Below are 23,793 nucleotides of genomic sequence, written 5' to 3' on the forward strand. Positions count from 1 at the left end.
GTAGAATGGAGAAGACAGGAAGATAAGAGAAAACAAACACACCAAGAGATGTTTGACAGTAGAATGGAGAAGACAGGGAGATAAGAGAGAACAAACAACACCGAGAAAAGTTTGACAGAAGAATGGAGAAGACAGAGATATAAGAGAGCAAAAACACCCAAGAGAGGTTTGACAGAAGAATGGAGAAGACAGGAAGATAAGAGAAAACAAATACACAACCAAGAGATGTTTGACAGTAAAATGGAGAAGACAGGGAGATAAGAGAGAACAAATGCACACCAAGAGATGTTTGACAGTAAAATGGAGAAGACAGGGAGATAAGAGAGAACAAACACACCGAGAAAGGTTTGACAGAAGAATGGAGAAGACAGGGAGATAAGAGAGAACAAACACACCGAGAAAGGTTTGACAGAAGAATGGAGAAGACAGAGAGATAAGAGAGCGTAAACACACCAAGAGATGTTTGACAGTAGAATGGAGAAGACAGGAAGATAAGAGAAAACAAATACACACCAAGAGATGTTTGACAGCAGAATGGAGAAGACAGGGAGATAAGAGAGAACAAGCACAACCGAGAAAAGTTTGACAGAAGAACGGAGAAGACAGAGATATAAGAGAGCGCAAACACACCAAGAGATGTTTGACAGTAGAATGCAGAAGACAGGAAGATAGGAGAAAACAAATACACACCAAGAGATGTTTGACAGTAGAATGGAGAAGACATGAATATAAGAGAAACAAATACACACCAAGAGATGTTTGACAGTAGAATGGAGAAGACAGGGAGATAAGAGAAAACAACAACACACCAAGAGATGTTTGACAGTAGAATGGAGAAAACAGGGAGATAAGAAAGAACAAACACACCGAGAAAAGTTTGACAGAAGAAAGGAGAAGACAGGGAGATAAGAGAAAACAAATACACACCAAGAGATGTTTGACAGCAGAATGGAGAAGACAGGAAGATAAGAGAAAACAAATACACACCAAGAGATGTTTGACAGTAGAATGGAGAAGACAGGGAGATAAGAGAAAACAAATACACAACCAAAAAAGATGTTTGACAGTAGAATGGAGAAGACAGGAAGATAAGAGAAAACAAATACACAACCAATAGATGTTTGACAGTAGAATGGAGAAGACAGGAAGATAAGAGAGAACAAACACACACCAAGAGATGTTTGACAGTAGAATGGAGAAGACAGGGAGATAAGAGAGAACAAACACACCGAGAAAAGTTTGACAGAAGAATGGAGAAGACAGAGATATAAGAGAGCGTAAACACACCAAGAGAGGTTTGACAGAAGAATGGAGAAGACAGGAAGATAAGAGAAAACAAATACACACCAAGAGATGTTTGACAGTAAAATGGAGAAGACAGGGAAATAAGAGAGAACAAATGCTCACCAAGAGATGTTTTACAGTAAAATGGAGAAGACAGGAAGATAAGAGAGAACAAACACACCGAGAAAGGTTTGACAGAAGAATGGAGAAGACAGAGAGATAAGAGAGCGTAAACACACCAAGAGATGTTTGACAGTAGAATGGAGAAGACAGGAAGATAGTAGAAAACAAATACACACCAAGAGATGTTTGACAGTAGAATGGAGAAGACAGGAAGATAGGAGAAAACAAATACACACCAAGAGATGTTTGACAGAAGAAAGGAGAAGACAGGGAGATAAGAGAAAACAAATACACACCAAGAGATGTTTGACAGAAGAAAGGAGAAGACAGGAGATAAGAGAAAACAAACACAACAACCAAGAGATGTTTGACAGAAGAAAGGAGAAGACAGGAAGATAAGAGAAAACAAATACACACCAAGAGATGTTTGACAGAAGAAAGGAGAAGACAGGAAGATAAGAGAAAACAAATACACACCAAGAGATGTTTGACAGAAGAAAGGAGAAGACAGGGAGATAAGAGAAAACAAATACACACCAAGAGATGTTTGACAGAAGAAAGGAGAAGACAGGAAGATAAGAGAAAACAAATACACACCAAGAGATGTTTGACAAAAGAAAGGAGAAGACAGGAAGATAAGAGAAAACAAATACACACCAAGAGATGTTTGACAGTAGAATGGAGAAGACAGGAAGATAAGAGAAAACAAATACACACCAAGAGATGTTTGACAGAAGAAAGGAGAAGACAGGGAGATAAGAGAAAACAAATACACACCAAGAGATGTTTGACAAAAGAAAGGAGAAGACAGGAAGATAAGAGAAAACAAATACACAACCAAGAGATGTTTGACAGTAGAATGGAGAAGACAGGAAGATAAGAGAAAACAAATACACACCAAGAGATGTTTGACAGAAGAATGGAGAAGACAGGAAGATAAGAGAAAACAAATACACACCAAGAGATGTTTGACAGTAGAATGGAGAAGACAGGGAGATAAGAGAGAACAAACACACCGAGAAAAGTTTGACAGAAGAATGGAGAAGACAGAGATATAAGAGAGCGTAAACACACCAAGAGAGGTTTGACAGAAGAATGGAGAAGACAGGAAGATAAGAGAAAACAAATACACACCAAGAGATGTTTGACAGTAAAATGGAGAAGACAGGGAGATAAGAGAGAACAAATGCTCACCAAGAGATGTTTTACAGTAAAATGGAGAAGACAGGAAGATAAGAGAGAACAAACACACCGAGAAAGGTTTGACAGAAGAATGGAGAAGACAGAGAGATAAGAGAGCGCAAACACACCAAGAGATGTTTGACAGCAGAATGGAGAAGACAGGAAGATAGTAGAAAACAAATACATAACACCAAGAGATGTTTGACAGTAGAATGGAGAAGACAGGAAGATAGGAGAAAACAAATACACGCCAAGAGATGTTTGACAGAAGAAAAAAGAAGACAGGGAGATAAGAGAAAACAAATACACACCAAGAGATGTTTGACAGAAGAAAGGAGAAGACAGGGAGATAAGAGAAAACAAATACACACCAAGAGATGTTTGACAGAAGAAAGGAGAAGACAGGAAGATAAGAGAGAACAAATACACACCAAGAGATGTTTGACAGTAGAATGGAGAAGACAGGAAGATAAGAGAAAACAAATACACACCAATAGATGTTTGACAGTAGAATGGAGAAGACAGGGAGATAAGAGAAAACAAATACACACCAAGAGATGTTTGACAGTAGAATGGAGAAGACAGGAAGATAAGAGAAAACAAACACACACCAAGAGATGTTTGACAGTAGAATGGAGAAGACAGGGAGATAAGAGAGAACAAACACACCGAGAAAAGTTTGACAGAAGAATGGAGAAGACAGAGATATAAGAGAGCGTAAACACACCAAGAGAGGTTTGACAGAAGAATGGAGAAGACAGGAAGATAAGAGAGCGTAAACACACCAAGAGATGTTTGACAGTAGAATGGAGAAGACAGGAAGATAAGAGAAAACAAATACACACCAAGAGATGTTTGACAGTAGAATGGAGAAGACAGGGAGATAAGAGAGAACAAGCACACCGAGAAAAGTTTGACAGAAGAATGGAGAAGACAGAGATATAAGAGAGCGTAAACACACCAAGAGATGTTTGACAGTAGAATGCAGAAGACAGGAAGATAGGAGAAAACAAATACACACCAAGAGATGTTTGACAGTAGAATGGAGAAGACATGAATATAAGAGAAACAAATACACACCAAGAGATGTTTGACAGTAGAATGGAGAAGACAGGGAGATAAGAGAAAACAAACACACACCAAGAGATGTTTGACAGTAGAATGGAGAAAACAGGGAGATAAGAAAGAACAAACACACCGAGAAAAGTTTGACAGAAGAAAGGAGAAGACAGGGAGATAAGAGAAAACAAATACACACCAAGAGATGTTTGACAGCAGAATGGAGAAGACAGGAAGATAAGAGAAAACAAATACACACCAAGAGATGTTTGACAGTAGAATGGAGAAGACAGGGAGATAAGAGAAAACAAATACACACCAAAAGATGTTTGACAGTAGAATGGAGAAGACAGGAAGATAAGAGAAAACAAATACACACCAATAGATGTTTGACAGTAGAATGGAGAAGACAGGAAGATAAGAGAGAACAAACACACACCAAGAGATGTTTGACAGTAGAATGGAGAAGACAGGGAGATAAGAGAGAACAAACACACCGAGAAAAGTTTGACAGAAGAATGGAGAAGACAGAGATATAAGAGAGCGTAAACACACCAAGAGAGGTTTGACAGAAGAATGGAGAAGACAGGAAGATAAGAGAAAACAAATACACACCAAGAGATGTTTGACAGTAAAATGGAGAAGACAGGAAATAAGAGAGAACAAATGCTCACCAAGAGATGTTTTACAGTAAAATGGAGAAGACAGGAAGATAAGAGAGAACAAACACACCGAGAAAGGTTTGACAGAAGAATGGAGAAGACAGAGAGATAAGAGAGCGTAAACACACCAAGAGATGTTTGACAGTAGAATGGAGAAGACAGGAAGATAGTAGAAAACAAATACACACCAAGAGATGTTTGACAGTAGAATGGAGAAGACAGGAAGATAGGAGAAAACAAATACACACCAAGAGATGTTTGACAGAAGAAAGGAGAAGACAGGGAGATAAGAGAAAACAAATACACACCAAGAGATGTTTGACAGAAGAAAGGAGAAGACAGGGAGATAAGAGAAAACAAATACACACCAAGAGATGTTTGACAGAAGAAAGGAGAAGACAGGAAGATAAGAGAGAACAAATACACACCAAGAGATGTTTGACAGTAGAATGAAGAAGACATGAATATAAGAGAAAACAAATACACACCAAGAGATGTTTGACAGTAGAATGGAGAAGACAGGGAGATAAGAGAAAACAAACACACACCAAGAGATGTTTGACAGTAGAATGGAGAAGACAGGGAGATAAGAGAGAACAAACACACCGAGAAAAGTTTGACAGAAGAATGGAGAAGACAGAGATATAAGAGAGCGTAAACACACCAAGAGATGTTTGACAGTAGAATGGAGAAGACAGGAAGATAGGAGAAAACAAATACACACCAAGAGATGTTTGACAGTAGAATGGAGAAGACATGAATATAAGAGAAAACAAATACACACCAAGAGATGTTTGACAGTAGAATGGAGAAGACAGGGAGATAAGAGAAAACAAACACACACCAAGAGATGTTTGACAGTAGAATGGAGAAGACAGGGAGATAAGAGAGAACAAACACACCGAGAAAAGTTTGACAGAAGAATGGAGAAGACATAGATATAAGAGAGCGTAAACACACCAAGAGAGGTTTGACAGAAGAATGGAGAAGACAGGAACATAAGAGAAAACAAATACACATTAAGAGATGTTTGACAGTAGAATGGAGAAGACAGGAAGATAAGAGAGAACAAACACACCGAGAAAAGTTAGACAGAAGAATGGGAGACAGGGAGATAAGAGAGAACAAACACACCGAGAAAAGTTTGACAGAAGAATGGAGAAGACAGAGATATAAGAGAATGTAAACACACCAAGAGATGTTTGACAGTAGAATGTAGAAGACAGGAAGATAGGAGAAAACAAATACACACCAAGAGATGTTTGACAGTAGAATGGAGAAGACATGAATATAAGAGAAAACAAATACACACCAAGAGATGTTTGACAGTAGAATGGAGAAGACAAGGAGATAAGAGAAAACAAACACACACCAAGAGATGTTTGACAGTAGAATGGAGAAGACAGAGATATAAGAGAGCGTAAACACACCAAGAGAGGTTTGACAGAAGAATGGAGAAGACAGGAAGATAAGAGAAAACAAATACACATTAAGAGATGTTTGACAGTAGAATGGAGAAGACAGGAAGATAAAAGAGAACAAACACACCGAGAAAAGTTAGACAGAAGAATGGAGAAGAAAGGAAGATAAGAGAAAACAAATACACACCAAGAGATGTTTGACAGTAGAATGGAGAAGACAGAGAGATAAGAGAGAACAAGCACACCGAGAAAAGTTTGACAGAAGAATGGAGAAGACAGAGATATAAGAGAGCAAAAACACCACCAAGAGATGTTTGACAGTAGAATGTAGAAGACAGGAAGATAGGAGAAAACAAACACACACAAGAGATGTTTGACAGTAGAATGGAGAAGACATGAATATAAGAGAAAACAAATAACAACCAAGAGATGTTTGACAGTAGAATGGAGAAGACAGGGAGATAAGAGAAAACAAACACACACCAAGAGATGTTTGACAGTAGAATGGAGAAGACAGAGATATAAGAGAGCGTAAACACACCAAGAGAGGTTTGACAGAAGAATGGAGAAGACAGGAAGATAAGAGAAAACAAATACACATTAAGAGATGTTTGACAGTAGAATGGAGAAGACAGGAAGATAAAAGAGAACAAACACACCGAGAAAAGTTAGACAGAAGAATGGGAGACAGGGAGATAAGAGAGAACAAACACACCGAGAAAGGTTTGACAGAAGAATGGAGAAGAAAGGAAGATAAGAGAAAACAAATACACACCAAGAGATGTTTGACAGTAGAATGGAGAAGACAGGGAGATAAGAGAAAACAAATACACACCAAGAGATGTTTGACAGTAGAATGGAGAAGACAGGAAGGTAAGAGAAAACAAATACACACCAAGAGATGTTTGACAGTAGAATGGAGAAGACAGGAAGATAAGAGAGAACAAACACACCGAGAAAAGTTAGACAGAAGAATGGGACACAGGGAGATAAGAGAGCGTAAACACACCAAGAGAGGTTTGACAGAAGAATGGAGAAGACAGGGAGATAAGAGAAAACAAATACACACCAAGAGATGTTTGACAGTAGAATGGAGAAGACAGGAAGGTAAGAGAAAACAAATACACACCAAGAGATGTTTGACAGTAGAATGGAGAAGACAGGAAGGTAAGAGAAAACAAATACACACCAAGAGAGGTTTGACAGAAGAATGGAGAAGACAGTGAGATAAGAGAGAACAAACACACCCAGAGAGGTGAAGTAATATGTTACCAGTAAGAAATAAAACCTAGTTCTAAATCTGCGTGTTGTTGATCATGATAATACAGAAAATTGTTATGACTCAAGTCCTGGTAGAAATGGCCCGACATGACCACGTGGTTAGGGCGCTGCATTCGTAATCTGAGGGTCGCGGGTTTGAATCTCCGTCACACCAAACTTGCTTGTCCTTTAAGCCGTGGGAGCGTTGTAATGTAACAGTCAATCCCACTATTCATTGGTAAAAGAGTAGCCCAAGAGTTGGCGGCGGGTGGTAATGACTTCTCGTGTAGCTTTCCGCGAAATTCAAAAACCTTCCAAACAAATTATCATGCTTATTTACTTATATATTCCTCTTTGTGTGTGATAAGCAATCGTTTACTGTTGATTTAATAAGCCCTCCCAGTGGCATAGCGGTATGTCTGTAGACTCATGCTACTATAAACCAAATTTCGTGGGCAGAGGCCAAATAACCCTTTGTGTAGCTTTGTGCTTAACAACAAACAAGAATAGCAATTAGTTAATAAACAACGTTTAAGGTTTAGTCTCACTTGGGTGTACAGGTTTGTTTTTGTTTGCTACTTTTTTACATCAGAAAAACTTGTAACGTGCTACGTTTATAATTCCTAAATTATTCACAAGGATCTCTTACAGACAACATCAGTTACACATCTAAAAGAGAAGATTTACATTGTAAAGGTATTATGATAATTTGTGTGTTTCAGGATTCGGTTAGACAGTTTAAAATTAATTTAAAGTCTACTTTAATTTCCATATTCAAACGATTTTTTAATCGAACTGCCCAGATGGAGTCAAAGGGGAGTTTACGGACTTACAACGCTAAAATTCGGGGTTCAAGTCCCACGTGGTGAACAGATTGCAGAGAACACATGATATAGTTTTGAAATAAAACAAGAAGAGAATCGCATACTGTAAAAAGAATGTACAGATACAGAAATACTCGAGAAACCTGTTGTTGCTTAGCATTTATTTTAGACCGTTATAATCTGTTCATTTGGCTTAACAAGGTTTGTCGGTTAGAACAGATAAATACTCAGTTTTCAAACTTATATCATTGGTGTGAAAATTGCGTAGAAAGTATTCTTGATTTTAGCCAAATATATCACTGCTAGTAAGTGTTTGTAACTGATGAATCAATGGATCTATCAAGAACAGGTTTAGCTACGTATGACATTAGATTGTCTGTTGTAGGCACTTAAGTAGACTGATCCTGAGAGAGAGTCCTTTGTCAGAAGTAAGTTTAGCTATGAATGACATTACAGTGTCTGTTTTAGGTACTTAAATAGACGGATCCTAAGAGAGAGTCCTTTGTCAGCAGTCGGTTTAGATAAGTATGACATTACATTGTCTGCTTTGTACATTTAAATAGACTGATCCTAAGGGAGAGACATTTGTCACATCTATTTATTTGATTTATAAACACTTAGATGAAATCGAAACATGTATTCTACTCTTGACTTGGAGGCAATCTACATGGTTGATAAGTTGCGCCTCTAAAATTCCCAGTTATATCGGGAATTATATGACAGAAAGTAAACACATTTAAAATGCTCTGACAGGACGACTGTTTATTTAGAACGTTGGTAGTTATGTTCACTTATTTAATTAAAAGCAGTAATATTAAATTCGTAAAGTTTTATAATGATTGCTTATCGTTTAAAAAAGCTGACAAGGGTTAGGTTTTCATCGATGTCTATGGATTTAAAATATGATGTATAAAAATTATGCTGACGAAGTGACGTAAAGTAAAGAAAGAAATGAAGTATTTAATATTGATGACGTCAGATCAAAAAATGTTTACAGGAAGACAGAATCAATTGTAACAAAATATAATAAAATCCTAGGCTAGAAATGGATGGTATGTATATTAAGCTAATATATTTTTATACCTTCCACAAATTAATATATTATTATGTAGAGATTTTATCAATATTTTTGTACACAGGCTTCCTGTCCTTAACTAGAATTTTCATATAAATACGATGTGCCTCACTACGCCTATTCCTGGTTTTAGGTGATAATACGTAGCGTATATTTAAAATTAATATATTATACCAAATGTAATAAACCACCCCACAGTTCTGTTGATGGTAAGTCAGCTTACAGGGTTTTCTAATTGCTATTGATTTATCCTTGGCTCTCTTATAATGCAGTAGCAGGTTCCCACATACGAGAGTGGCTGTTCCCGAAATTTAATTTGTTTTTTCTACGTGCAGGTGAAATCAAGAGGCATTCGTTGTTGTAGCTTATATATTGCAGAGATCAAATCGTAGAGAAACAGCTGTTTTCTCTAGCACTTCCAGTTGTCATGACCGGTTAGGAATAAATGTTATAAAACAAGGAACGGATTCCAGAACACGCAAACTTTCGCACTTCCGGTGTTGGAAGAACCAGTGTACCAACCACAGGAGAGTACGTGCTAATACGTGTTTTGATGAGACTTGATTCAACCAATGAGAAATAGAGGGCTGAGCCGTCCGAATAGAAAGCTAGAGCAACCGGCAGATGTTTGAGTATTCCCGGGCACAACGTTTCACCTGTTTAGGGTAATGAGAAAAAGTGTCACTGACGGGCTTTGTACTAAAACTAATGAAGAATGTTTAAACTCGATAGTTTTACATATAGTTTAATTAAAGACTCTAATACTAAGTGTTAGAAATTTTCCTAGTGAAAGTATCTCACGGAAAGATAGATCTGCGGATTTTGTAGAAAAGTAACAAATAAAACCGGTTCCCCACGCTAAAGTTTCAACAGAATAGTATAGATTATCGAAAGAATTTCTTTTTCCCATTCACAACTAAAGAATGGGAGAAAACATTGGTACAATAAAATCGAACTATAATCCCTGGATCGAACCGTATCATTAAAATAAAAACAAATCGATTAAGGAGAAATTGAAGATCTGAATTGAAAGATAATTGATTTCAAAATAAGTAAAACGAAATATTATAAATTAGGCTTGTTTAATTTAAAGTAGCGAGCTTGAATCTAATTCAGAATTATATAATGGAAAAAAAAAACTGTCTAAGACTTCGTTACGCCTGAAAAAGGTTTTCATGGATCCATAAATCTAATTTAATTTCCGATTGCACTTGATATCATGAGATTACTCATCGTTATAAACTGAATTATTTAAAACATTGTCTCATTTAATAAGTTTTATAACTGCAGTTTTATATCTATCAATTCTAATGTTTTTATTCAATCGTAGCAAAATTTACTAAATATATGTGTTTTTTTTTATGAGATTTATTACAGGTTTTAGTAATTAATCATGACGGTTACCCCCATATTGCGTTGAATCTATTTTCGACTGTGTAAAACGATATGTCAAGCAATTCATAGCTTCTCTGTCTTGAACCGTTATTTGAAAGGTTTGAGTGGAAAGATGGTTTTGTTCCATATAGTATGAGCTCTTATTTAAGATCTATCAATTACAGAAAGTTCAGTACGCTATATTAAATTGATTTCGAATATGTAAACCAACAAGTAACGTGACAACCACAGCCAGTATAAGAAAGAAACAGTAGAAAGGAATGCATCAAAATGTGAGATACCATGGAGAATGAGTCAAGTTTTATTAAAGGTTTTAACAATTCTTTCGCACATAAAATATTCATACTCGGATCACAAAGACGTTTTCACATTGGATATTTAGATTTTTAAATACGAATCTATCACTTTTACATTTAATTAACAATTCAGGAAATGAGCAAAACCTCTTCCCCCCAATAAGAGAATGAAGATAAAAAGAGAACAGCAGAGTCTTGCTCCAAGTGTATGTTCCAATGTGGTTTGTGTACAACAGCTTTGCTCCAAGTGTCTGTTCCAATGTGGTTTGTGTACAACAGTCTTGCTCCAAGTGTCTGTTCCAATGTGGTTTGTGAACAACAGTCTTGCTCCAAGTGTCTGTTCCAATGTGGTTTGTGTACAACAGAGTCTTGCTTCAAGTGTCTGTTCCAATGTGGTTTGTGAACAACAGAGTCTTGCTCCAAATGTCTGTTCCAGTGTGCTTTGTACAACAGAGTCTTGTTCCAAGTGTCTGTTCCAGTGTGGTTTGTGAACAACAGAGTCTTGTTCCAAGTGTCTGTTCCAATGTGGTTTGTACGACAGAGTCTTCCTCCAAGTGTCTGTTTCAGTGTGGTTTGTGTTATTGATTTCAAACAAAATAAAGCAGTTGATGGTAAAACTTCTCCAAAGATGAACGAACAGTTTCATTAAATTTCATAAAGTCACATTTAAAATAACCGATAAAATACTTTAAAATTTTGTCGACGCTACTAATGAACACGAAGTAATTATTTTTATTTTGATTCAAAGCCAATTCCATTAAATTAATTATGTTTTGTTTCTGTAGGTTTTTTTTGTTTATTTTTCGGTGGATCTTTTTACACTGACGTAAAGTTTAAGTTTCTGTTTCTTTGGAATTTTGGGCAAAGCTACTCGAGGGCTATCTGCGCTAGCCGTCCCTAATTTAGCAGTGTAAGACCAGAAGGAAGGCAGCTAGTCATCACCACCCACCGTCAACTCTTGGGCTACTCTTTTACCAACGAATAGTGGGATTGACCGTCATATTATAACGCTCCCACGGCTGAAAGAACGATCATCTTTGGTGTGACGGGGATGTTTGGTGCGACCCTCGGATTGCGAGCCGAGTACCTTAACCACGTGGTCAAGTTTCTGTTTATTTATCTTCTCACCTCAAACATTTCTAAATTTCAAATGAAAACTTGATTGAGCAATATTTTTGACAAAAATACGAACATTCAGCTATTTATCTATAAAAGTTATATTCAGTTAATAATAGGACACTTTTCTGATCTTATATAGACTCCATTTTGTATATCTCAGACTGTGCTAATAAACTTTCCATTTACCTCGAAACAACAAAAAAGGCCCTATCTCTTGAATTAATAAATGCAATTCATTCCGAGTACTATCTTAGTAGAGAGTGTACTTTTAGAAACCTGTAATTTATATTTAATAAACGGGGTATGGGTTTAGTAGTGAATGTGTCCAAAGGTTTAAAAGAATTACGCATGTTTTTTTTTAGTATAGCCCTGAAAAAACAACATCACGAAATAAAGCTAATGGACAAACAGGAATAACAAAACAAGAACCCTCCCTACTGAAAGTGAGCTGAACCAAAACGAAATGTCATTGGAAGAAAGAGTTTGTTTTGAATTTCGAACAAAGCTACACGAGGGCTATCTACGCTAGCCGTCCCTAATTTATTAGTGTAACACTAGAGGGTAGGCAGCTAATCATCACTACCAACTTCCAACTCTTGGGGTATTATTTTATCAAAGAATAGGGGGATTGAGCGTCACATTATAATGCCCTCACCGCTAAAAGGGCGAGCATGTTTGGTGCAACGGGGATTCAAACCCGAGACTCTCAAATTAGGGGTCGCACGCCTTAACCCACCTGCCCATGTCGGGCCAGGGAGAAAGAGGCATGTGGAACGAACAGAATGCATGAATAACATCAGATGGTAAACTCTTGTCCAGTTTTCATTTCACAGTTGAGAAAAATGTGACTGCTTTATGACTTCTTTCTATAACACTTTCTTTCAGTGTCAAAATGTTCGCATGCAAGAGTCAAGCTTTGATGTATAATTGCAAATACTGTTAAGCAGCGAACTTAAATGTTTTTTTGTTTTTTTTCCAATGTCGCTGCAGAAACAAACAGGTTTGTGGTTCTCACACAGATTAAGCCTAACATTTACCAGTTTGCTAAAATATAAATTAATTCTAGTAGTTTCATGTTTTGTTTTTTAACACAATGTTGGCTTTTAAGTCTAACTACAAGTCTAATATGTTTTCTACGGGCACTGCGTATGGTGACAGTTTGAGGCATTTCTACCTCAACAGCAATAAATGCGTTCATTACTGGACTATAAATTTTAATCACACTTATTCGATTTCACTGTATACCTGAACTAATAAAAAGTAGTTCTCTTTGAAAAGTTGGCATATTCATGCTCATAAATAATAATTAATTCTTGCCATAATTATTGTTATCATTCCTTTTTAACAATTTACAATATAGTGAGGGGTCTTAAATCAATATTAGGCACGTGTGGAATCGTTTAACATAAGTGCTACAGAACTTCGATGTGTTATATGAAATAGTTACTAAAGGCAAAAATGTTCCTTTATACTGCAAACATCATTGAACAATGATAAACAACTTATTGTGTTTTCAAGAAAGCAACAGCAGATAGGGTTAAATATTCTATCACTGTATAAATGCCATCTATTTTTCTACTTTTTCTGAGAAAAGTCGGAGAAAATCATGCTGAACCAACAGTTATAACCACGTGGTATACTTGAATGTCATCAATTACTTATTAAGATTGTAAATACTTCGTATGCTGACATTTTCTGACGTTAAACAGGTTATAATAAGTAGTTGTTAAACATAAAGAATGTGTGTTACTTAATGAAATATGAATGATCCATAAAAAACGTTATCTGACTGACCAGAACACATCCTTAAATATGGAAACTTAATTGTATTTTACGGTTATCATTCGCAAATGTTAATGCACTGTTTTTTATTGTAGATGCCAAATGTCATATGTGGCATGTTTAACTCCTGTAGATTTGGTTAATGGCAAATGGTCGACCATTTCGGGCCCAAAACAGCATGAAATAACGTTATAGTTGCTGTTTAATCTCACAGAGACACAATGAGGTCCGTGTTCAACAGGCCCGGCATGACCAGGTGGTTGAGGCACTCGACTCTTAATCTTCGGGTCGAAGGTTTGAATCTCCGTCACACCAAACATGCTCAACCTTTCATCTGTGGGGGCTTTATAGCGTGACGGTCAATCCCATTATTCGTTGGTAAAAGAGTAGCCCAAGAGTTGGCGGTGAATGGTGATGGCCAGCTGCCTTCTCTCTAGTCTTGCACTGCTAAATTAGGGATGGCTGGAGCAGATAACCCTCGAGTAACTTAACACGAAATAAAATAAACAAACAAACAAACAAACCATGTCCAACAGAGGGAAGGGGCCAAATTCCGAATTTTTCAATGTAAGTCCATAAACTTACAGCTGAGCCATCGGTGAGGCTGGAGCTAAAAAGATAAAGAAAGACAGATAAATCACAACAAAATCTATTGTAAGTCGTTATGAATGGTATTGATTAGTCTATGAATTTACGATAGGAAATTTATCTTGTTATAAATTACTATCCAGAATGTTGCATTGACGCCATTTAAAGCACAATAAAAAGAGTGATGGACAGAACGACGTCGTGATATTAACTTTAAGGAGTTTATTTTATCGCATACGAGAGAAAACAGTCTGTAAAAGTCATTTTAACACAATCGAAACAAATAATTCCATAATTTATAAAACGAAACAAGAAAACTGGTGTTAATATTCGTTTAATATGGCTTGAAATGAGATTTAATTTGTTTCAAACTGAGCAAAGTACAGATAACGAACTGCAAAATTGCGGTTAACAACAAACAAACGAAGTATGAAACTCTGAACTATCATATATCAAAAGAAATGTTGCGCCATCTATTATCTTGTTTAGTCAATATTATAGGAAAAGAGTACACCAAAAAAACAAGTACACCAAATCAAAAAACGTTCCATACCTATGAAAGCAAAGTACGTCATTTAAGTACAAAACTACACAGCTGGCTACTTGCACTCTATCTACCACGGGGAATCGAAACCTGGAACTTGGCGATATAACTCTGTAGACTTACTGTTTGATCATTCAAGAATTTGAGAAACTTAATTTCATGTACGAGTTCGAAGAACATATGAAACGTGCCACAAAGTTTTTAAGAGCAACATTAAGCGATGTGTTGAAACTCTGGCAACATAATTTGTAAGTTGAGAAAACAAAACTCCAATAAACGTATCCACTAATCTGTCACATTTTCCCGAACATCTGTCATTATAATTATGATACGGTAACTAGAAAAAGAAACCTTGTAATCATTTGGACTGTTTAATGTATAATATTATAAAAATGCATATTTAATAATTTATATTGTTTCCAGAGCTATCAACTCATAAATAACTCTCAAAATAATGAAAGAAGCAAAATACCTACCACAAATCATTTGCTAAATTAATTGAGATGTTTATTTTTACACGTTTTAACTGCAATAATAAACAACACATGTTTGGAAATTTGGAAAATATTTTGTAGTTGTTTCAAAAATAAAGCCTCACTCTTGTCGTTAATGCAACTACAACATTGTAATTTAGAATTTAAACATTGGATAAAATTATTTGGAAAAAAATTTATTTCAGTTCTATTTTCTTTATAATTGATGAGCAGTTTAATATTCTTATACATCAGTGGTTTAGCGTAAGGAGTGAAAAATTATGACATTAAAAATCGGATTTCGATACTTGTTGTGGGCAGAGCACTGATAGCCACTTTTGTAACTTTGTAACTTAAGAAACAGAAAAAAATAGTTTTATTATATATCTTTAACTCACTCTCACATACATACACTGCTGGCCAAAATCTTAAGGCCAATGAACATAAAGACAAAGTATGCATTTTGCGTTGTTTGACTCAACCACTTATATGAGTTGAGCTTCGAAAGATGAAAATAAGAAAAGGGAAAATAAAAATAAATAAATTTTTTTGGCATTTAATAGGGAAAATGTGAACACTATGAAATTAGCTTAAATACTAGCTGGTCAAAAGTTTAAGACCATACTGAAACGAAGCGTTAATCGGTAAATACGTAACGAAATTTAGTTATTTGTGTTCAAGCAATAGCGTTGTCAACATTTCCCACTGATATTTCCTGTGTTACATTGGGTAAAAACGTGGCAAAGTCTAAAAAGTTAGCAGAGTTTGAACGTGGCAGAATTGTCGAGCTGCAAAAGCAAGGTCTCTCTCAATGTGCCATCGCTGGTGAGATTGAGTGTAGTAAAAATGCTGTTGCAAATTTCTTAAAATACCCTGAGGGATACGGAACGAGAATTTCAAGTGGTCGGCCCAAAAAAATTTCGCTGGCGTTGAGCAGGAGGATTCGACGGTTTGTCCGGCAAGACACCAGCCGATTGTCGAACCAGATTAAGGCCCTTACAGCCTCAGAATGCAGCTTAAGAACAATAAGACGGCATCTACGAGAGAAAGGCTTTAAAAACCGTAAACGTCTTCAAAGGCCACGCCTCCTTCCACACCACGAAACAGCTCGGTTAAACTTTGCTGAGAAGCACAAACATGGTACGTAGAAAAGTGAAAGAAGGTTTTGTTCTTTGATAAGAAGAACATTAACCTGGATGGTCCAGATGGCTTTCAACTTTACTGGCATGATACTGATATCACACCGGAGACATTTTCCACACGACACAGTGGAGGAGGTTCCATCATGATCTGGGGTGCTTTCTCCTTACATGGAACAATGGAGCTTCAGGTTATACAGGGGCGTCAAACAACAGCTGGCTACATTGGCATGCTGGAGAGAGCATCCTTATTGACTGAAGGCTCTCGCTTGTGTGGAAATGAGCGGATCCATCATCAGAACAACGCTGCAATCCACAATGCCCGCAGGATAAAGGGCTTTTTCATGGCGAATAACGTGATTCTTTTGGACCATTCAGCGTGTTCGCCCGAACAGAACTCCATTGGAAATGTTTCGAGGTGGGTGGTAAGGGAAGTCTATAGAAATGGACGTCAATTCCAAACAGTGCATGATCTTCGCGAAGCCATCTTCACCACTGGGAATAACATTCCAGCCAGCCTTCTGCAACCCACTACTGAGACTCTTGTTGGGCATTTCCTACCCTGTTTAGGACTTCTTTTTGGTAAGGTCTTAAACTTTTGATCAGCTAGTATTTAGGCTAATTTCATAGTGTTCACATTTTCCCTATTAAATGCTAAAAACGTTTTTTATGTTTATTTTCCCTTTTCTTATTTTCATCTTTCGAAGCTCTACTCAAATAAGTGGTTGAGTCTAACAACGCAAAATGCATATTTTTTCTTTCTGTTCATTGGCCTTAAGATTTTGGAAGATTTCGGCCAGCGGTGTATATATGTAGAAATAAGAAATTCCCAATTTTTCTCATATTAGCAACTAGGCTACTACGAAATGTAATTTTAAAAATAATTAGTTGTAATTGTTTTTCCACAATACCTACGATGCATTTAAGAAATAACATTATGATGATTCTCAATGTCTTACTAAGAATAAACTGAACCTGAATTTCTGAACTGTGAAGGTGAAGAGTGAAGTTTTGCTCAGTTTCAAAACTTAAAAAATATAATAAATAAATAGAGTGAAATAGCAACTCTAACAATACCAACCAGTGGATTTTCACAGAGTCATTAAATAAAGTTAAACTAAATAAATTACTTCAGAAAACAGAATATTTAGCACTGAACGTTGCATTAAAACGTCATATTTTATATTGTCGTGGAATATTTTATCCATTGAAAACTTGGAGACAACTTGGATAAGTAATGAAGAAAACTTTGTTATAAATGTACAATACTTCGATAAGTATTGTTTTACTTTCATAGCACCGTTTTTACTTCGTTATAAATGTACAATACTTCGATAAGTATTGTTTTACTTTCATAGCACCATTTTTACTTCGTTATAAATGTACAGTACTTCGATAAGTATTGTTTTACTTTCATAGCACCATTTTTACTTCGTTATAAATGTACAGTACTTCGATAAGTATTGTTTTACTTTAATAGCACCGTTTTTACTTCGTTATAAATGTACAATACTTCGATAAGTATTGTTTTACTTTCATAGCACCGTTTTTACTTCGTTATAAATGTACAATACTTCGATAAGAATTGTTTTACTTTCATAGCACCGTTTTTACTTCGTTATAAATGTACAGTACTTCGATAAGTATTGTTTTACTTTCATAGCACCGTTTTTACTTCGTTATAAATGTACAATACTTCGATAAGTATTGTTTTACTTTCATAGCACCGTTTTTACTTCGTTATAAATGTACAGTACTTCGATAAGAATTGTTTTACTTTCATAGCACCGTTTTTACTTCGTTATAAATGTACAGTACTTCGATAAGTATTGTTTTACTTTCATAGCACCGTTTTTACTTCGTTATAAATGTACAATACTTCGATAAGTATTGTTTTACTTTCATAGCACCGTTTTTACTTCGTTATAAATGTACAGTACTTCGATAAGAATTGTTTTACTTTCATAGCACCGTTTTTACTTCGTTATAAATGTACAGTACTTCGATAAGAATTGTTTTACTTTCATAGCACCGTTTTTACTTCGTTATAAATGTACAGTACTTCGACAAGTATTGTTTTACTTTCATAGCACCGTTTTTACTTCGTTATAAATGTACAGTACTTCGATAAGTATTGTTTTACTTTCATAGCACCGTTTTTACTTCGTTATAAATGTACAATACTTCGATAAGTATTGTTTTACTTTCATAGCACCGTTTTTACTTCGTTATAAATGTACAGTACTTCGATAAGAATTGTTTTACTTTCATAGCACCGTTTTTACTTCGTTATAAATGTACAGTACTTCGATAAGAATTGTTTTACTTTCATAGCACCATTTTTACTTCGTTATAAATGTACAGTACTTCGATAAGTATTGTTTTACTTTCATAGCACCGTTTTTACTTCGTTATAAATGTACAGTACTTCGATAAGAATTGTTTTACTTTCATAGCACCGTTTTTACTTCGTTATAAATGTACAGTACTTCGATAAGAATTGTTTTACTTTCATAGCACCATTTTTACTTCGTTATAAATGTACAGTACTTCGATAAGTATTGTTTTACTTTCATAGCACCGTTTTTACTTCGTTATAAATGTACAATACTTCGATAAGTATTGTTTTACTTTCATAGCACCGTTATAACCTCGTTATAAATGTACAGTACTTCGATAAGTATTGTTTTACTTTCATAGCACCATTTTTACTTCGTTATAAATGTACAATACTTCGATAAGAATTGTTTTACTTTTATAATACCGTTTTCTCCATACATTTATGTTCTAAAACATGAATTTTTTATAATTAAATATTGAACAATTAAAATCGGCGTTCTATAGACATGTCTAACTTTCATTTTTCGAGAGGCATATTAATCTATAGTCTCTCACCGGTACAGCGGTAAGTCTGTGGACTTACAACGCTATAATCAGGGGTTTGATTCCTCTAGGGGGACTCAGCAGATAGCCTGAAGTGGCTTTGCTATAAGAAAAAGACACAAACACATTAACCTATAATTGTTTTATCTCATTAGTGTATTGTCCCTTCCAAATAACTCTTAAATATTAGGCCCACAGAAGCGCTCTTTACTGAGAGAAAGATCAAAAAACATGTTGCAAGTTCTTATAAAGATGAACCTGGCTTTTACAAATAAGAATTACTTTTTTTCGTATTTGATATTAATTTTATTGTAAGAGAATGTTTTTAGTGGGGCTTTACCACGGTGAAAAGACTAAAAAGGAAGATATTGCTTGATTTAGTAGAAAATCTATCATTGATTTGTGTTGAAAAACAGCTGCCAACTTAAAGTTACACGTGACTAGTTTCCTGAATTTATACTCTTGCAAATTTGGTAACAGTTTTTAATAACCACCCCACACCACCGATAGCGTAATTACTGCCCTGTCAGCTTCAAGTTATTCTGAATACGTGCAATGTGGTCTCGGTACGTTTGATCTCACGAAGAAGCAAAACCTTGGTAATACGAGTCTCTTGTTTGTTTGTTTGTTTTGGAATTTCGCACAAAGCTACTCGAGGGCTATCTGTGCTAGCCGTCCCTAATTTAGCAGTGTAAGACTAGAGGGAAGGCAGCTAGTCATCACCACCCACCGCCAACTCTTGGGCTACTCTTTTACCAACGAATAGTGGGATTGACCGTCACATTATACACCCCCACGGCTGGGAGGGCGAGCATGTTTAGCGCGACGGGGGCGCGAACCCGCGACCCTCGGATTACGAGTCGCACGCCTTACGCGCTAGGCCATGCCGGGCCTACGAGTCTCTAGTGTATCTATTTTACAAATGGATATTAAACCCGTTGGTGACTAATTTCCCCCAGGTGGTTAAGCGGTAAACTTACGAATTTGTAAAGTTAAAATCTATGGTTCGAGTCCTTGCATTACGCATCCCATTGTGAAGCTTCCTATAAAACAAACAGTATTTAAATAGTTTTGATTATCTTCTAATAGTTAACAAGCGTTTATTTATCAATAAATAACTAAATGATCTAAGCATATTGCAATAGGTTAACGATATTATTTAAAATCAGGGATTCTAATTCCTTTTTTAGCACGTTGAGAGTAAGTAAATTACGTTGTTTAATTATCGAAAGGTCGAACTGATAAATTATTGCTCCTTTGAAATGAATATTAATGACATTCTATCGATGAGTTATATTTTTAAGTTTTACCTTAGTGACGAGAAAAAAAAATTATTTGTGTCATGATACCAAAAATCAAGTTTTTAAAGCTCTTATAAGAAATACAGCCTCTTGGAACTGGAAACCCACATAACGTTTCTACTACCTTTTATTGGCCCGGCATGGCCAAGCGTGTTAAGGTGTGCGACTCGTAATCTGAGGGTCGCGGGTTCGCATCCCCGTCGCGCCAAACATGCTCGCCCTTTCAGCCGTGAAGGCGTTATAATGTTACGATCAATCCCCCTATTTGTTGGTAAAAAGAGTAGCCCAAGAGTAGGCGGTGGGTGGTGATGACTAGCTGTCTTCCTTCTAGTCTTACACTACTAAATTAGGACGGCTAGCACAGATAGCCCTCGAGTCGCTTTATGCGAAATTCAAAAAACAAACAAAGTACCTTTTATAATTTGCTTATACGTTCCACATACAAACACAGCGCAGAACAACTAAATTAAACAAGTATAATAAACAAATTGAATTGAATTGTAATCTATCTAGATATAGTAACTAGCTCAGAATAACATAATTACAGTGCTTTGCGTAAGTAGGTATGTTTTTTTTAAATAACTCAGTTTTTACTTTTTTATTTTTTTTACCGACACTCTTGTTGTATTAAGACTCTCGATATATTGATTCCTACTTCTCTTTATAAAACGTAAAAAAATATACATTATTATATTTGTTTGTTTCCTTTTACCACCCTACCCTAGTGGCACAGTGACATGTCTGCAGACTCACTAACACCGCTAGAAACTGAGTTTTGATACCGTAATGGACAGAACACAGATAGCTAGCTCATTGTGTAGCTTTACGTTTAACTCTAATTAATCGATTAGTTGTTTACTTTTTATTAGCTATAGTCTTTTGTGTCAGCAATACGAAGCACAGAGCAAGCGTATGACCGATTAGGTTTTATTATTCATTAGTATCTCTACCAACCTTCTCTCAAATATAATTATGTCAGAAATAGTGCTTGGTCTGTTTATATATATACAAGAAAACATTACGTTATATTCTTAGAACTTTGTTTTGTGGTTGAGACGAATCTTAATAGCCCGTATCGCCACCTAACGAACATTTAAATTACAACATTAATAGTATTCACATGGAGAAAAACTAAATTCTCCGTGACGGAAATCAGAGGGGAAACCGGAAAATCGTGACCCCTATTGTAAACTATATGCACGTAGGATAAACATTTCGCAAAGCTGGGGGTTGCATATTGCGTAATAAAAACACTTTTTTTTTTTTTAGTATCATACATATAAGCAAATGTTTCATTATTGTATGATGATATATATATATATGTATATACGCAAACATCGTTTTCGGTACAATAAATCAATTATTGGGACCCTAGATGTAAGAGTTCTGTGAAGATTTAAACTTCACATAAAGCTACACGGGAGCTATCTGCGCTACCCATCACTAATGTAGCAGTGTAAGACTAGACGGAAGCCATCACCACCCACCATTAATTCTTTTTCTAATTAAATACAAAGCTACACAATAGGCTCTCTGTACTCTTCTCACCAGAGGTATCGAAACCCAATTTCTAGCGTTGTAAGTCTGAAAACATAGCGCTGGGTTAATGAGTTGGGTAATTGCTGGGGGCGAGTTCTGTGAAAGAATTTTAGCACTTTTTTTTTTTCTGTGTGCTTGTCTGTATGGTTACTTATTTATTGGGATGAAAAGCCATTGAGATAGTGAAATTTTGATTCACTCTATTATCATGTACGTAACAATTTAGGCAGCTTTATGAGCACAATAAACTTTAGTGCTGGTCAGCCAGTACTGCGAAATAATCATTGTTAATATTCAGATATTTTAAAGATGGTTTTAAAAGGACAAGGGTTATGACGACCATCCCCACTATTAAATACTATCTTATTTATTGATTCTATTTACCTCTGCTATCGCTGAAAAAATCTTACCAAATTATAAAGGGGTTTGTCAATAACGCTAAGCCTCATCAACGGGACATATCATTGTCTTGTAACTTTTTATGAACATTTTGTGTTATGCGTGTTATGAAAGACTTGGACAACTTGTAAATACTAAACTAGCTGAAGTTAACTGTCAAGGTAACAAATATCGTATGAAGGACAATGCTAGATTATAAAGAAGTAAAAATGTGCCCTTTTTTTTAATCCCTTCTCAATCCAAAATCCTAAAATTAAACTGTCCATGTATTTGCCAGGAATTTCCAACTATCCTACCAAAAAATTACGGTAATTGAGCTAGTCAGCTCTGGGTAATAAATGCAAACAGACACACATACAGGCCGGTCCGTCATGGACAGGTGAATTAAGGCGTTCGATTCGAAATCTAGGGGAGCGATTTCGAATCCCAGTCGTGCCAAACATGCTCGACCTTTCAGCCGTGGGGACGTTATAATGATACGGTCAGTCTTACTATTCGTTGGTGAAAGAGTAGTTCAAGAGTTGGCGGTGAGCGGTGATGACTAGCTGCCTTCCCTCTTGTCTTACACTGCTAAATTAGGGACGGCTAGCACAGGTAACCGTCGAGTATCTTTGTGCGAAATTCAAAAACAAACAAACAAACACACATACGCACGCAAGAAATCAATTTTATAGCAAAAAATATGTCTAGTTTTTTCATTGAGAAGATCCATGGCATTTCAGCAGTAATCTTAAAAGTTTATAATGTTTATTTTTAGTACTATTATTGTTATTAACTTTTCATCTATGAATATTATTTTACATTGTTGGCGTATTATGTGGATTTAAGCCTAACCTAAATTTCCATAGGAAATAATCCAAATGAATTGTCATTGGTATTATCGATTTAAATAGAATATAAGTGAGGATGCTAAGTAAATAGTTTGTTATAGAATTTAATTTATATGTGTATAGATATATGTCATTTTGCACTTTGGCATTTACGCTTCAGAGTTGGCTATATTGATCTTTGGTTTAACATCTTACCTTAGGTGACTGTATATATATATGTATATATATAGCTAGCTTTTCGCCAGAAGTTATTAATAATTCATTTAGATATTAATAGGTACTCGATAAAAAAAAGAAAGGATGAAACACCTGTTTCTGAATCAAATAGATAATATGATTGTATTTCAATTCATTAAATACTAATAAATGGCATTTGACGTAAACTTGTGAAAATTCAAGCCAGGGATAATCATGGTTAGATCAAGAAACAATAAAAATTAATTGATGGCTGCATAATTTTAAAAAAATACAGAAAAAACAGATTTTTCTTTAGTAACTGAAAACATCACCTTCATCAAACACACATTTCTATCCTGCTTGGTTTGAGTTGGTAATTATTATTAAAACTAAAAGAAAACTTGCTTTATTTCATAAGAGGACTTCGACTTGTTTTTT

Source organism: Tachypleus tridentatus, chromosome 12 (genome assembly GCF_004210375.1).
Source record: "Tachypleus tridentatus isolate NWPU-2018 chromosome 12, ASM421037v1, whole genome shotgun sequence".
In the NCBI taxonomy this organism is placed as follows: domain Eukaryota; kingdom Metazoa; phylum Arthropoda; class Merostomata; order Xiphosura; family Limulidae; genus Tachypleus; species Tachypleus tridentatus.